The sequence below is a fragment of the Tachyglossus aculeatus genome, chromosome 5 (assembly GCF_015852505.1).
Source record: "Tachyglossus aculeatus isolate mTacAcu1 chromosome 5, mTacAcu1.pri, whole genome shotgun sequence".
NCBI classification, from domain to species: domain Eukaryota; kingdom Metazoa; phylum Chordata; class Mammalia; order Monotremata; family Tachyglossidae; genus Tachyglossus; species Tachyglossus aculeatus.
This window is the reverse complement of record NC_052070.1, coordinates 78,433,157-78,450,011: the sequence shown is the minus strand read 5'-3', so window position 1 is coordinate 78,450,011 and position 16,855 is coordinate 78,433,157. Positions and strand designations below refer to the sequence as shown.

The 16,855-nt window shown below is 41.6% G+C and overlaps 1 protein-coding gene across 1 annotated transcript in view; it reads left to right on the top strand.

Moving 5' to 3' along the window:
* The first annotated feature begins 1,115 nt into the window (after positions 1-1,115).
* The window catches only part of CSGALNACT1 (chondroitin sulfate N-acetylgalactosaminyltransferase 1), a 305,040-nt gene continuing 289,300 nt past the window's right edge, over positions 1,116-16,855 (top strand). The window contains exon 1 of the mRNA XM_038747508.1: positions 1,116-1,206. The gene's annotated coding sequence lies outside the window, so the exon portion shown is untranslated. The remainder of the gene's footprint in view (positions 1,207-16,855) is intronic.

Here is a 16,855-nt window from a genome sequence, read left to right as displayed (position 1 = left end):
AGTATAACAACAAACGGACACATTGCTGCCTACAATGAGCTCACAGTCTAGAGTGACTTGCATTTTATGTTTTATATCTTAATTTTGGGAAAAGTGAATGCTGTCTTGGGTGCTTCAAGCAAAGGAAGTCTGTAACTCAATTAGACACCTCCATTGGTGTGGCAACCAACTAATTAATTATGGTAATTATGGTTTTTATTAAGTACTTAACTATGTGCCAGGCACTGTACTAAGTGCTGGGGTGGATAGAAGCAAATTGGGTTGGACACAGTCCCTGTCCCACGTGGGGCTCACAGTCTCAATCCCCATTTTACAGATGAGGGAACTGAGGCCCAGTGAAGTGACTTGCCCAAAGTCACACAGCAGAGAAGTGGTGGAGCTGGAATTAAAACCCATGACCTACTGGCTCCAAGTCCCGTTCTCAATCCACTACGCTATGCTGCTTCTCTAAATTAGAGAATGTTTCTGCTTCTGCTTCTCTAGTTCTTTAAACCAGATATTTACTCACTAATCTTTGGACCCACATGTTTATGTGAAGGGTAATTCTGAAAGGGGATTTTGCTGCTTCTAAGAATTGAACTGAATCCTCACCTAAATTGCACGTTTGACCTGGCTTTCCAGCACACCCTCCGATTTGCATGATACCCTCTTGCCGAAGTCCCTGGGCAACAGAGATGGGGCCAAAAAACTTCACTGGAGAGAAGGGGAGGTGGGCTTCTTGACCCCAGATAAGAGGGATTAAGAGAACTCTAGAGCAGGAAGAAAAGGCAATCGCCCCAAGTGAACTGGGATGGGTTAGAAGGAAACTCAATGGAAGGAGAAGTGGGCTTGTGGAATAGGGGAAGAGACTTTTTGGGTGGAGAGTGCTGAACGGCTGGGTGAGGGGGATTAGGAGTGATGACCTCTCTGAATTGCGTGACAGTCAGTGCAGGGGAAGACGTAGAGTCAGTTTCCCCAAGAGTTGGCTTCTTTGACTCCTCACTATGTTGGGGGAGTTGATTCTTATACCTGTGGCCTTGAACCACAGTACTACCTGTAGATGCATCTCTGATCCTGAATGATAGTCACCTGATGGAGTAATAGTGTCACTGTGATTCTGTCCTTGCCTCAGCCCGCGAATGGTCTGTACACCTCTGATTCCAATGCAGAGACCAGCAACAGAATTAAGACTTCTGCCACCGACAGAAAGACGACAGCAACCTTCAGGTCAGTAACCCAGTATGCTGGATCATCAGGAACTCTAGACCAGCTCTGTGTTTGAACCGGGATTTTCAGCGTTAGTGGTGTTGAGTTATCTGTTGGAAGTGTTCCCTGTGACTTGAGAATGGGGCCTTAAAGATCCTTCTGAGATTCTATGAACCATTCTTACTTTGTATTTCTAAATGAGTGTCTCTTGAGGACTTGTGAAATGGATGAGGGCCCAGTGTTGTCTACTGCGGTTAAGGTTTTAGAGATACTCTGCTCTGTGATCACAGATTATACCCATGCTTGTTATAGAGGGGTGATATATATATCTGTATATATGTATATATGTTTGTACATATTTATTACTCTATTTTACTTGTACATATCTATTCTATTTTATTTTGTTAGTATGTTTGGTTTTGTTCTCTGTCTCCCCCTTTTAGACTGTGAGCCCACTGTTGGGTAGGGACTGTCTCTATATGTTGCCAACTTGGACTTCCCAAGCGCTTAGTACAGTGCTCTGCACACAGTAAGCGCTCAATAAATACGATTGATGATGATGATGATGATGATATACCAATGGACCAAGGGAGATCAAGCAAGAGTGTGGGGTTGGCTCTGTTTTATCATCACTACTGTAAAAAGAATTGAAGGGCAGATCCTGCAGATGGGAGGACATTGAGGTCACAGATTATACCCATGCTTGTTATAGAGGAGCGATATATATATCTGTATATATGTTTGTACATATTTATTACTGCATTTATTTTACTTGTACATATCTATTCTATTTATTTTATGTTGTTAGTATGTTTGGTTTTGTTCTCTGTCTCCCCCTTTTAGACTGTGAGCCCACTGTTGGGTAGGGACTGTCTCTATATGTTGCCAACTTGGACTTCCCAAGCGCTTAATACAGTGCTCTGCACACAGTAAGCGCTCAATAAATACGATTGATGATGATGATGATGATGATATACCAATGGACCAAGGGAGATCAAGCAAGAGTGTGGGGTTGGCTCTGTTTTATCATCACTACTGTAAAAAGAATTGAAGGGCAGATCCTGCAGATGGGAGGACATTGAGGTCCGAGCAATGCTCAGCCTAAAAGGCCAGGGGCTAAAAAAGTGCATTACTGTATTTTCAGAGACATGGTGCTTCAGGAATTTTCAGCGTGACTCTCATATCCATTAATACAATCTCACCATAGATAATGGTTGTTGAACCAAGGAAAAATTTTACCATTTAGATTCTCAATTCCGGTCAGTCTACATGTGGAGCTTCAAGCCAAATACTGAGAGGATTCTCTAGTGTAGTGAACCCCACGTGGGACATGGACTGTTTCCAACCTGATTAGTTCGTATCAACCCCAGCGCTTAGTACAGTGCCTGGAATATAGAAACACTTAACAAATAACATTTAAAAAAAACCCTAAGGATTACATACATGAATAAGCTGGGAAGGTGAAATATGATGTGAGCTTAGATAGGTTTTGACAGTGTTGCAGGGCTAAAGGTTAAATGTCCATTTAGCTAGGGGTACATCAATTGCACACTCACAATACCTATTCACAACGTATGTGAAATTATGGCCTCTGATTATACGCTTGCTACAAATTAGGTTTATCATAGATAACCATAAACCAGGATTCCTGTGATTAAAATTCAATCAATAGTATATACTCTGTTCAGGGCACTGTACAAAGTGCTCAGGGAAAGTACAAAAGGGTCAGTCAACATGATGTCTGCTCTCAAGGGGCTTGCAGAGTAGAAGAAGCTTTCCTAAAGCAGTCAAATACCACAAAAGTTACAGTTCCTCCTTTCCGACGATCATCCTCATTTTAATCACTGCCCCTGGTAGCTCATTCTCCTTTTCAAGAGTTTCCATGCTAACTGTTGAAATAACAATTGAAATAAATTTGAAGGGATTTGGTGGCCTGAAGATCTGGGCCTTCTTTTGCTTCTGTCATCATCATCATCAGTGGTATTTATTGAGTGCCACTGAGGACTGTTTTAAGAACCCAGAAGAGAACAACAGAAGCAAGACCCATAATCATGGCTCATTAGAAGTTCACAGTCTAGTGTGGTGATGGGGAATACAATAATAATTTATAAATACTAGGAACAGAAGAAAACATCAATCAGTGGTGTTTATTGAGCATTTTCTGTGTAGGGAGCACTGTATTAAGCTCTTGGGAGAGTACAACAGAGTTGGTAGACAAGTTCCCTGCCCACAGGAGCTTACAGTCTAGATGGGAAGACAGATATTATTAAAATAAATTACTGATAAGTACCTAAGTACTGTGCGACTGGTGGGCTGAAAATCGAGTGCTTAAATGGAAATAAAACCAAAGTACCAGTAGCGGAATAAACAATTGAATATACATTAGGGGCACAAGTTTTCATTCAACTGTATTTATTCTAGACTGTGAGTCTCTTGTTAAGTAGGGACTGTCTCTATATGTTGCCAATTTGTACTTCCCAAGTGCTTAGTACAGTGCTCTGCACACAGTAAATGCTCAATAAATATAAGTGCTCAATAAATACGATTGAACGAATGGAGTGTTACTGTCTGCAGAGCAATGCAACACAGTAACAGACACATTCCCTGCCCACAGCGAGCTTACAGTCTAAAGGTGTACTGATGATAGTAATGAAATATTCATTCAATCGTATTTATTGAGCACTTACTGTGTGCAGAGCACTGTACTAAGCGCTTGGGAAGTACAAATCGGCAACATATAGAGACGATCCTTACCCAACAACAGGCTCATGTGCTAAGGGTAGTCTCTTGTTGATGTGACTGTTGTGTTGTGAATTAATCAGGGCAGACTTCCTAGAAGAAGTGGAAGGTGGGATTTTAGGAGAGTTTTGAAATTTGGGAGAGCTTTGGCTTGGCATATTTGGGTGGGAAGTGCACTGTCATGGAAGCAGCATGGCCTAGTGGATAAAGCCGGCGTCTGGGAGTCAGAGGAGCCTGTGTTCTAATCCAGGCTCCACATTTATCTTCTGTGCTACCATGGGCAAGTCACTTAACTTCTCTGTGCCTCAGTTACCTCATCTGTAAAATGAGGATTAACACCGTAATCCCCCTGTGGGACCTGGACTGTGTCCAACCTGATTAGTTTGTATCTACCCCAGCACATAGTACAGTGCCTGGCATTTCATTCATTCATTCATTCATTCATTCAATCGTATTTATTGATCACTTACTGTGTGAAGAGCACTGTACTAAGCACTTGAGAGGTACAAGTTGGCAACATAGAGAGACAGTCCCTACCCAGTAACAGGCTCACAGTCTAGAAGGGGGAGACAGGCAACAAAACAAAACTTGTGGACAGGTGTCAAGTCATCACAATAAATAGAAATAAATGCACACATCATTAACAAAATAAATAGAGTAGTAAATATGTACAAGTAAAATAGAGTAATAAATCTGTACAAACATATATGCAGGTGCTGTGGGAGGGGAAGGAGGCAGGGCAGGGGGGATGGGGAGGAGGAGAGGAAAAAGGTCTCAGTCTGGGAAGGCCTCCTGGAGGAGGTGAGCTCTCAGTAGGGCTTTGAAGGGAGGAAGAGAGCTAGTTTGACGGATGTGCGGAGGGAGGGCATTCCAGGCCAGCGGGAGGACGTGGGCCGGGGGTCGACGGCGGGACAGGCAAGAACGAGGTACAGTGAGGAGGTTAGTGGCAGAGGAGTGGAGGGTGCGGGCTGGGCTGTAGAAGGAAAGAAGGGAGGTGAGGTAGGAGGGGGCGAGGTGATGGAGAACCTTGAAGCCGAGATTGAGGAGTTTTTGCTTGATGCATATGTTGACTGGCAGCCACTGGAGATTTTTGAGGAGGGGAGTAACATGCCCAGAGCGTTTCTGCACAAAGATGATCTGGGCAGCAGCATGAAGTATAGACTGAAGTGGGGAGAGACAGGAGAATGAGAGATCAGAGAGGAGGCTGATGCAGTAATCTAGTCGGGATAGGATGAGAAATTGAACCAGCAAGGTAGCGGTTTGGATGGAAAGGAAAGGGCGGATCTTGGCGATGTTGCGGAGGTGAGACCAGCAGGTTTCGGTGATGGATTGGATGTGAGGGGTGAACGACAGAGCGGATTCGAGGGTGACACCAAGGTTGCGGGCTTGTGAGACGGGTAGTGAGGGCTTAAAAATACCACAAAAACCAACTGTAAAATGGATATTAAACATCTGTTCTCCCTCCTACTTAGATCCCGAGTCCCATGTGGGACAAGGATTGTGTCTGACCTAATTAACTTGGTATCTACCCTAGCACTTAAGAGCAGCACTTGACATACAGTAAGTACTTTAAAATTGTGGTGATGATTATTATTATTTCATGCTGGTTTCATACTAGATCCCCCAGTTTTCACCTGATGTATTTTCTCTGCTTCTGTATCTTGCGCCTGAATTCCGCATCTTAGCTACAACATTCAGGTTCACACAGGTCTGAGAGGGGAACACTGAAAACTGTAGAACAATGGAGGGAGGGAGGGAGTGACCCACCTCCAGGAGAAATTAGCTAGGTTTGGCTGAACTCAGCAAGCTTCCACAAAACAGTGGGTTTTACCTCATCCTGTTGTGCTGTGGACCAGGCATAACGAGTATGATGTCACTTTAATTTTGAGTGTCATCTGACTGCCTCACATATAGCTTATTTCTGTTATTTCCGGGTCAGCAAAGCAGTTCTGGTATCCTCAAATGCCACCCGTGATTTCCCCTTGCCTGCGGCAGTAAAACTAGTATCTCACCTCCTTTCAGGTCCATCTTCAAGGAAAAAAATAAGCTGTCCACATAAACTCGACTTAGTGTTATTCAGCCTTCCTAAACTAAATTGCAAGGAAAATTACTTATTTCAAATCTCCCTAATAGTAACTGGCCAAGGAGCCATTAGGACTTTTTAAGTCTTATGTGGATTCCCTGAAATTTTTTCAACCTGCTATTAGATTTTCTCTAAATAGATTAGCCACGCAGTACTCCTGTTTAGAGAAGAGTAGATTTCTCAAATTACATGGTCTAGTGGTTTCTAGGAACAGTATGGAGGGCCTTTTAAAGGTTTAAGTGCTTACAATACATTTCCAGAAAATTGGTAGTTTCATTTTTAAAACTGACCAATTTTACTGAATTTTATCCTGTGATATGCACCAGTGGAAGTATAAACCACTTATCCTGTTGCAGCCAAGTCATCGAAAATTATCCACAGAAGTGATTCCTATCATACATTTTTATTTAGATAATTTTAATTAAAATGTTTACTAAATTAGAAAATGTAACCAAAAGACAAACTGACGCATTTGGAAGTTGAATTTAGCCTATATTATTTTTCTCCAATTCCCAAATAATAATGGTGATATTTAAATGCTTTCTATGTGCCAGGCCCTGTACTAAGTGCTGGGGTGGATGCAAGCAAATTGAGTTGAACACAGTCCCTGTCCCATGTGGGGCTCACAATCTTAATCCCCATTTTACAGATGAGGTAACTGAGGCCCAGAGAAGTGAAGTGACTTGCCCAAGGTCACTCAGTAGGCAAGTGGTGGAGCCTGGATTAGAATCCATGACCTTTTGACTCCAAGGCCCGTGCTCTAGCCACTATGCCATAATACTTACGATGTTGAATTTTCTTCTAAAACTGTTACAAATTTCAAGTGTTCAAAACTTATTCCCTCCAGACTATAAACTCGTTGTGGGCAGGGAATGTGTCTGTTATATTGTTGTGTTGTATTCTCCCAAGTGCTTAGTACAGTGCCCTACCCATAGTAAGTGCTCAATAAATATGTTTGTTTGGTTGATTGACAGTTTTCATTCTTGGTCTTCCCATTTGCAGGTATTCTAAAAGTTCTAACAAAATACCATATTATCTTCTTTAGGGGTTTAACTATATTCAAATTGAAGTCTCAGTTAGTAATTCTGTGGTATTTGTTACACACTTGCAATGTGCTAAACCCTGGGGTCGTTATTATTATTATTAAGTGCCGTCGAGTTGTTAACGATTCATAGCGACTCCATGCATGTACTTTCTCCAGAACGTCCTGTCCTCTGCCATAATCCGCAACCTTTCTAACGGTTCTTCCATTATCGTTATTATGGTCTCTATCCATCTAGCTGCTGGTCTGCCTCTTCCATGTTTTCCCTGGACTTTTCTTAGCATTAGTGTCTTCTCCAGGGAATTAATCCTTCTGATTATGTGTCCAAAATATGCTAATCTGTGTCGAGTCATCTGGCCTTCCAAATACTACTTTGGCTAAATTTGCTCCAAAATCCATCTGTTTGTTTCTTGGGCAGTCCTTGGTATTCACAAAAGCCTTCTCCAACACCACATTTCAAAAGAATCGTTGTTCTGTCTATCCTGCTGTTTCACTGTCTAGCTTTCAGATTCATACACTGTAACTGGAAACACCATAGAATCAACAATTTGTATTTTTGTGGCAATTGTTTCATCGGCACATTTCATAGCTTTTTCCAGGCTCTTCATAGCAAGTCTTCGTAACATCAATCTTCTGTGTATTTCTTGACTACTAGCTCCTTTATTATTACCGGTCCCAGGAGAGAAAAACTCTCTGCAATTTCCATCTTCTCTCCATCCACTGCAAATGTGTGATCTTTGTTGTCTTGACATTCAAATGTAGGCCCATCTTTTTGCTCTGTTCCTTAACTTTTAATAATAAGCCCTACAAATCTTCTTTCTGCTAGTAGAGTAGTATCATCTAGTAGTATCTAGACTGTGAGCCCACTGTTGGGTAGGGACCGTCTCTATATGTTGCCGACTTGTACTTCCCAAGCGCTTAGTACAGTGCTCTGCACACAGTAAGCCCTCAATAAATATGATTGATTGATTGATTGATCATCAATATCATCAGCATAATGAAGGTTGTTTATATTCCTTCCTCCAGTCTTTACTCCCCATTCGTCTTCATCCAATCCGGCTTCTCTCATTATATATTCGGTATGGGGTAGAAAATCAATAATCATTTGGGACACAGTTTAATGGGAAGGGAGAACAGGTATTAAATCCCCACTTTAAAGATATGGAAACTGAGGCCCAGAGAAATTAAGGGACCTACCCAAGGTTGTCCAGCAGGCAGGTGGAAGAGTAGGATTAGAACCTGGGTCTCTTGACTTCCAGTCCTGTGCCCTTTCCACTAGGCCACCCCCATTTTACCTGGTCAAAAGTAGCCCATTTACAACAATAAAAAAGATCTTACACCTATACACACTTCCAGGTTCAAGCCTGGCTGCGTTATTGAGGGGCTCAGTTCAGAATTTCCATTTCCTTCCTAGCCTGAACTGCAGACAGTAGGGGCTCGGAGGAGAAAATTGAAGGTATGGGTCAACTTTAAGCCCGGGAAGCTTTCTGCCTGGCCCATAATAGCATTATGCTGAAACAGACCTGTGCTGTGGGAAGAATGCTATCTAATTATTCAATCATATTTTATCCAAATTGTGCAATGAAAACATTCATTAGAGCAGAACTGACTGTAACCCCAAACTGTGTAACTCTAAATCATGTGGAAGGAAGATGAAATTTATTTCTCGTAATAATGAGGAATTTTATGTGAAATGATTCTATTTTGTACACTGTATTTCCCCAGTGTTATTTCTTCCTCCCTGCAGCCCACTGCTACCCACACGCCCATCTAGCTCACCATCTTCCGAAGGCGTTTTATGGCCCAGGGAAGTAGATAAATGGGTCAATGACTCATTCAACTGCACTGAGGATAATAACCACAAGAAACATGCTATTTGCTGTAATCATAGCAATAGCTTCCTATATATGAAATGCAATAAAGCTCTGTAATGTCTATTGGAGATTTATAGAAACGGCCCTAAGAGCGAGGAATGTAAAACTAAAGAGCCGAAAGGAAAAGTGTCCTTTCTCGAGGACGATGGATTTTGATGACGTAATTAAGAGCATGTTTAATTTGCAGGTTATGTGACTCTACATTGGGTGGAGTTGTGAACACCTCAGAATCAATCAATCAATCAATCATATTTATTGAGCACTTACTGTGTGCAGAGCACTGTACTAAGCGCTTGGGAAGTACAAGCTGGCAACATATAGAGACAGTAAAATATCCTGGAAAAAGTAAGGAATAGGTCACCAATAACAAAAATGTTCAATAGGTACAAATTCAAGATAGTGTACTTTAGATCACTATACAAACTATATAACTGTTCTTTGAGTTGCTGTTGGGTAGGGACCGTCTCTATATGTTGCCAACTTGTACCTCCCAAGGGCTTAGTACATTACTTTGCACACAGTAAGCGCTCAATAAATACGATTGAATGAATGAATGAATGAGTTAGCAGTGTGCTCAGATGTGGTTGAAAAGATCACTGCATCTCCTCAAATAACCTAACCAGCGAAAGTGTAATTTGATGCTGGTAGTTTATGTTGAAGGACTGTGATCTTGTGTTGCTACTCGATGGTAATCAATCAATCAATCATATTTATTGAGCGCTTGCTTTGTGCAGAGCACTGTACTAAGCACTTGGGAAGTACAAGTTGGCAACATATAGAGACAGTCCGTACCCAACAGTGGGCTCACAGTCTAAAAGGCTCACAGTCTAAAAGTAAGTATTTCTCATGGATGGCGTTGGTGGAAACTGCTCCAGAAGTTGAACATAACATTTGAGAAGCAGTGTGGTCTCGTGGAAAGAGCAGGGGCCTCGAAGTCAAAGGACCTGGGTTCTAATCCCCACTCGGCCAGTTGTCTGCTGTTTGATCTTGGGCAAGTCACATAACTTCCTTCATCTACAAAATGGGGATTCAGTACCTGTTCTCCCTCTGCTTAGGTTGTGATCCCCATGTGGGTCCAGGTAAGTATTGAACAAATGCTGCATTTTTCCGGGATAGGCCCCTGGGCTCAGAGCTGAAGAGCAGGTTGGGTAATCTAATCGTCTGGAGTACTTTTTAGTTTGATTTGAATCTTAATGCCACATTGGTACTGCGCTCTGTCTTTGAGTTTCTCACAGAACACACTAGACTTGCGTTTGGCTCACCTCCTTATTTATCGTTTCATCATTGGACATTGTGCTACTCAAGTAATTTACTTCAGCAATTGCGATCAACCCTGTGCTGATTTTGATCTTTGAGTGTGTATAGGGTTCACTAGTGTGGACTGACATATCTTCATTTTCTTCAGATTAACTGTGTCAACCCATAGTACTTCACTCATTCTGAGAGTAGTACTTCATAACCATTTGCAAGTCTTCTTGTATGCACATATCTTTATAATAGGCAAACAAATATACATTATTTCCTCCCACCAGTAATTTACTTTATTATTGTTATTAGTTTATTATAATATAATAGTTCATTATAATAATAAACTAATAATGGCATTTGTTAAGTGCTTACTATGTACAAAGCCCTGTTCTAAGCACTGGGGAGGATACAAGGTGATCAGATTGTCCCACGTGGGGCTCACTGTCTTCACCCCCATTTTACAGATGAGGTAACTGAGGCACAGAGAAGTGAAGTGACTTGCCCAAAGTCACACAGCTGACAATTGGCGGAGCCAGGATTTGAACAGCCCGTACTCTTTCCGTTGAGCCACGCTGCTTCTCTGCCTTTACTGTATGTCTCCCCTGCTAGATTGTAAGCCCCTTGAGGGCAGGGATTATGTTTATTAATTCTGTACCCTTCCAAGCCCTTCATGTAATAACAAAGTACAAAGTACAAAGTAAAAAGTACAAAGTACAAAGTAAATGCTATTGATTATTTCCAGAACACAGTCATCAGTAAATAGGAGCTTCTGAATGAGTGACTATTTGAAAGACTTGAATTAGTGTGGCCTAGTTGTTGGAGCATGGTCCTGGGAGTCAAAAGGACCTGCATTCTAATTCTGGCTCCTCCATTTGTCTGCTATGTGACTTTGGGCACTTCACTTCATTGTGCCTCAGTGACCTCAACTGTAAAATGGGTATTAAGACTGTGAGCCCCATTTGGGACAGGGACTGTGTCCAACCTGATTAGCTCATATCTACCCCAGCACTTAGACCAGTGCCTAGCATGTAGTAAGTGGTTAACAAATGCCATAAAAAAAATAAAAGAAAAAGGAATTTTGATGACGTGGTCAGCCTGTAGAATTGGAAAGAGCTTCTCGAAGGATCAGAATTGTATTTATAATTATATTTCCACATTAGCTTCCAGGTTCCTTGTTGGGTTCTTGAGCATAGCTTCCTAGAATATTAGGTCCAAGACTTTTCTATTTATAAAGCCCTGATTTATTTTGGGTGTCATAGGGAAAGGATATGACAAGCCGGTCCCAATTTTGTTGTGGCCAGACACCTCATCAGCAAGCAATCTTAAAACCTTAATAAACTGGGGGCAGGTAAAACTAATCCATAGTTGACAGAGGTAGATAAAATATGGGGAATAACTGGCCATATATAAGTATTGCTGCTGAGAAGCATGATGGATCAGAAATTGACTGTCAGGTTTGGGGTGCTGACATAAAAATACTCACACAGGGATATATTGACAAAAACATGACTTCCTTTATTTGTGCCCATTTTGGTCTACTCATTGGAAGTTATGTATTCCAGTGGGAAAAAAAATATTTAGAGCAGAGAAACAGAACAAGAAAACTAGTTAAATATGTGGGCATGCTTTAAAACTAGAGAAAAGAAGGGTTGGTTTTAAGGAAGGACCTAGCCCAGAAAAATGACCCTAAATTGTCTCCAAGGTCTGGGAATCATGGCCCCCGTTAACCTCCCTCTTCAACTTCCCCTAAAACTGGCTTTTTTGAAAACTGTAAGAGACTGACAAGATCGATCATGAAATCTCTGTCCCAGAAGATCTTGGGGTTTGCAGACAATCAGGCTAGTTCACTAACAGATTTGCTTGAAGGAAAGGAGCCTTCATTCTTTCTAGTAACAGTAATAATAATAACGTATTGGTAATGAAGTGTACAACTAGTGTAAACACTCATTATATTGCATGTGTTTTTAAAAATAAAATTAATAAAAGAAACCTGGCAACATTCATTCGATTGTATTTGAGCGCTTACTGTGTGCAGTGCGCTGTACTAGGCACTTGGGAGACAAAAATATAACAAATGGACACATTCCCTTATAATGAGTTTACAGTCTAGAGGGGGAGAAAGACAATTAATATAAATAAATTACAGACATGATCATAAGTGCTGTGGGGCTGGAAGGGGGATGAATAAAGGGAGCAAGTCAGGGTGACGCTGAAGGGAATGAGAGAAGAAGAAAAGGGGATGTACTTGAGAATGAAGATTGATTCAAATGTCCTATTTTATTTCACACTCTTCCAAGTTTCTTGTTAAGTTTCTAAGAAATCATAAAATTCAGTGAATGCTGGAATAAGAGTTCTTCCTAGGCCTCTGTAGAGAACAGGATACAGAAAGCACAGGCCTGGGAGCCCAAAGACCTGAGTTCTTAACCCAGATCTTTCATTTGCCTGCTGTGTGAACTTGGGCAAGTCACTCAATCAATCAATCAATCGTATTTATTGAGCGCTTACTGTGTGCAGAGCACTGTACTAAGCCCTTGGGAAGTACAAGTTGGCAACATATAGAGACAGTCCCTACCCAACAGTGGGCTCACAGTCTAAAAGGGGGAGACAGAGAACAAAACCAAACATACTAACAAAATAAAATAAATAGAATAGATATGTACAAGTACTTCTCTGTGCCTCAGTTTCCTTAACTGCAAAATGCTAATTCCAGCCCTATGTGTGACAGGGACTGTATCACGCCTGATTGATTTGTATCTACTCCGGAACTTAGAACAGTGCTTGACACATAGTAAGTGCTTAACAAATACCATTAAACAAGCAAATAAGTCAATCAAAACAAAAACTGTTGTCCACTCAGTACTGTAGCCACGTACTCCAGCAGAAGCGGCATTGACTGCATTTTCCCTAAAGACTTAGCATAACCGACTCCATTGTATGCAGGGCTTGACAACAGGATGTGTGAGGAATAGGAATAGTCGATAACAAAAACAACTTATGTTTTGAGGGTTTTTAAATTATTTTTGGTTTTGGGAGTTGTGTCTGGATTTTTAGGTTTTTTACATGATGGAACTCAATTTTGTCCCATAAATCATGTTTTTAAAATTTGGTTATCCATCCCCTAAACCCCCTTAAAATTCAGTTTTTAAAAAGTGTTATTTTTAAGGCTCTTTGGGCACTAAAGCTTTAAGGTAACGGGAAATTCTTCCTAATTTTGCAGGCCAATTTATTTGATTTAGCATGTATCTGTGTAATGAATTCTCAATTATCACCACTGTGATCAAGAGACTCTACATGTAGTTTGGAAGATTTGTGCACTTTTAAAGCATCTCGTAAACATTTTTTGGTAGCGGTGGTGGGGAATTTCCTTTCTCTCTACTTGTCTGCTGCGTGACCTTGGGCAAGTCACTTAACTTCTCCCTGCTTCAGTTACATCATCTATAAAATGGGGATTAAGACTGTGAGCCCCATGTCTGACATGGACTGTGTCCAACTTGACTATCTTGTATCTACCCCAGTTCTTAGTACAATGCCTGGTACATAGTAAGTGCTTAAAAATACCATTTTTTAAGAAAGTCTAATTTTCTCTGCTTACCACTTATCCTCACCTCAAAACTCAAAATTTGGGTATGTTACATTTTAGATGGCTTTGGCATTCAATACCTTAAAGTTAGTCAAGTTGCTTTGATGTTGTTATGAATGCCAACAAGGAGTTCTGATGTTAAGTGCGTATTTATCCATTTGCATCATTGGCAAACACTAGAAAGGAATCAGCTACCCCTAACATAGGCCCAAGGGTTTCCTGTACTGTGTACAATGTTCTGCACACAGAAGGCACTCGGTTGATACGATTGATTGACTACGATTCAGTCTCTAACCCCAAAGAAGCAGTTTTTCAGCAGGTTTTGTTGCTGAAGTGTACTTCCCAAGCGCTTAATACAGTGCTCTGCATGCAGTAAGTGCTCAATAAATATGATTGAATTGAATGAATGAGACTATGCACATGCAATCATGGGGGCAGCAGGGGTAGGAGAACAGTTCATTCAATTCAGTTCAATCCAATCATGTTTATTGAGCACCTATTGTGTGCAAAGCACTATACTAAGCGCTTGGGGAAGTACAATGTGGCAATGGAGACAATCCCTGCCCTCAAAGAGCTCACAGTCTAGAGGGCGAAGATAATCGGGTTGGACACAGTCCCTGTCCCACTTACAGTTCACACTCTTAATCCCCATTTTACAGATGAGGGATCTAAGGCATAGACAAGTGAAGTGACTTGCCCAAGGTCACACAGCAGACAAGTGGTAGTGCTGGGATTAGAACCCCTGACCTTCTGATTTCCAGGCCCAAGCTCCATCCACTATGCAGCTGCATAGTTGGGAGTCAGAGGTCATGGGTTCAAATCCTGGCTCCGCCACTTGTCAGCTGTGTGACTTTGGGCAAGCCACTTCACTTCTCTGGGCCTCAGTTCCCTCATCTGGAAAATGGGGATGAAGACTGTGAGCCCCCCCGTGGGACAACCTGATCACCTTGTAACCTCCCCAGCGCTTAGAACAGTGCTTTGCACATAGTAAGCGCTTAATAAATGTCATCATTATTATTATTATATGTGGAACTTCTGCTCCTTAAGCTTCCCTCCCCCACTGAATTGGCATCTCCACTACTGTCTTCTCACCCCTTCCAACAGGAGTTGGGTAGTCCCAGGCCCTAAGCCACGGGGGTCCCTGCCTTTTCCAATGATTATGATCAATCGATCAGTGTTATTTATTGAATGCTTACTGTGTGCAGAACACTGTACTAAGCGCTTGGGAGAATGCAACAGAATTGGTAGATGCATTCCCTGCTTACAAGGAATTTGCACCTACCATTGTACAGGATGATAAGGTGAGAGGGTGGATGGAGCAGGGGTGTGCCAGTGATTTGGGCTTGGGCTCAGTCCTGTCCTTTCCCCAGTGACCCATCTGGAAGGTATTTTCCGGGGTCTGGCTGGCCAGAAAGTACAGGGGCTCTTTACTCATTAAACCTCTCTCGCCCACTCCAACCAATTGGCTCTGCCCTGTAGAAACAGTCCTGAAAGGAATAATATTACCACAGAAACACTTGCCTTGTGGATATTGGTGAGTATGAATCAGAAAAAACAAAAATAAAATGTGAAATTTTTGAAATGAGAGAAAATGTTAAATTCAGGGTGATTGTTGGGAAAACATCCCAAGGCCATATTTGCATTAGCAAAGCGGAGAACTGAGGCGATGATGCCTTTAATTTAGGCTCAAAGCTAAATTTTGCCCTGAGCAGTTGTTCTATAGCCCACATTATTCAGATCATCGCTTTGCTAATACAGACCCAGACTAACTGCATGATCTGCTGTGGAATGGACTTGCCAGTCCTGTCACTTTGAAAATTGAAAACTGGGCTAAATCACTGAAGATTTTAAGGCCAGTATTGCACTATAACTTTTTGTATTCCAAGAACAGAAGAAATTATTAGATGAGTCTGTCGAACAAGAATGCTTACCCATTAGGTTAAAAGCTTGTTTCAATTAAATACCTCAGGACTGAATAAGAAAGGCACTATAGATGGGTTATTTCAAAATTTTAGAGTTCCTTCTGGTTCCTTTGGAAAACATAACTATTCTTCCAGATGCTAAGACCAAATTTCTTCTTAGTATTTCCATGAGAAACAGCCTGGCCTAGTAGAAGGATCATGGGCCTGGGAATCAGAGGACCTGGGTTCTAATTCCGGCCCCGCCACTTGTCAGCTGTGTGACTTTGAGCAAGTCACTTAATTTCTCTGTGCCTCAGTTACCTCATCTGTAAAATGGGGATTGAGACTGAGCCCCATGTGGGACAACCTGATTACCTTGTATCTCCCCAGTGCTTAGAACAGTGCTTGGCACATAGTAAGTGCTTAACAGATGCCATTATTATTATTATTCCAGCTGTGCCACTTAATCTGCTGTGACTTTAGGCTTAGCTTCTCTGTGCACTTAACTTTTCTGTGCCTTAATTTCCTCATCTGTAAAATGGGGATTCAATCCCTGTTCTCCCTCACTCTTAGACTGTGAGTCCTGTGCCGGACAGGGACTATATCCAACTTGATTCGCTTGTATCTACACCAGTGCTTAGTACCATGCTTGGCACATAGTAAGCACTTAATAAGTACCATTATTATTTTGTCCTGAAGAAAGCATTTACGATTCCTTTGAGGAGAAAGGACTTAAACTAAGATGATGTGTGCAATAATTATCATGTGGTTCGATTTACAAAATCTAAAAATAACTCTGCTGAAGTTAATCTCCTTAGGCAACTAGCAATTAAGATATACTGAAGGACTCCTGCTGATTGTGGCTTCAGTAGGAAAAAAGCATTTTATGAAGAAAATCCTTACCTGAAGTCAGTGGCATGTCATGAGTTTTAAGGCATGTAGAGAAGCAGCGTGGCTCAGCGGAAAGAGCCCGGGCTTTGGAGTCAGAGGTCATGGGTTCAAATCCCGGCTCCACCAATTGTCAGCTGTGTGACTTTGGGTAAGTCACTTAACTTCTCTGTGCCTCAGTTACCTGATCTGTAAAATGGGGATTAAAATTGTGAACCCCCCGTGGGACAACGTGATCACCTTGTAACCTCCCCGGCGCTTAGAACAGTGCTTTGCACATAGTAAGCGCTTAATAAATGCCATTATTATTATTAT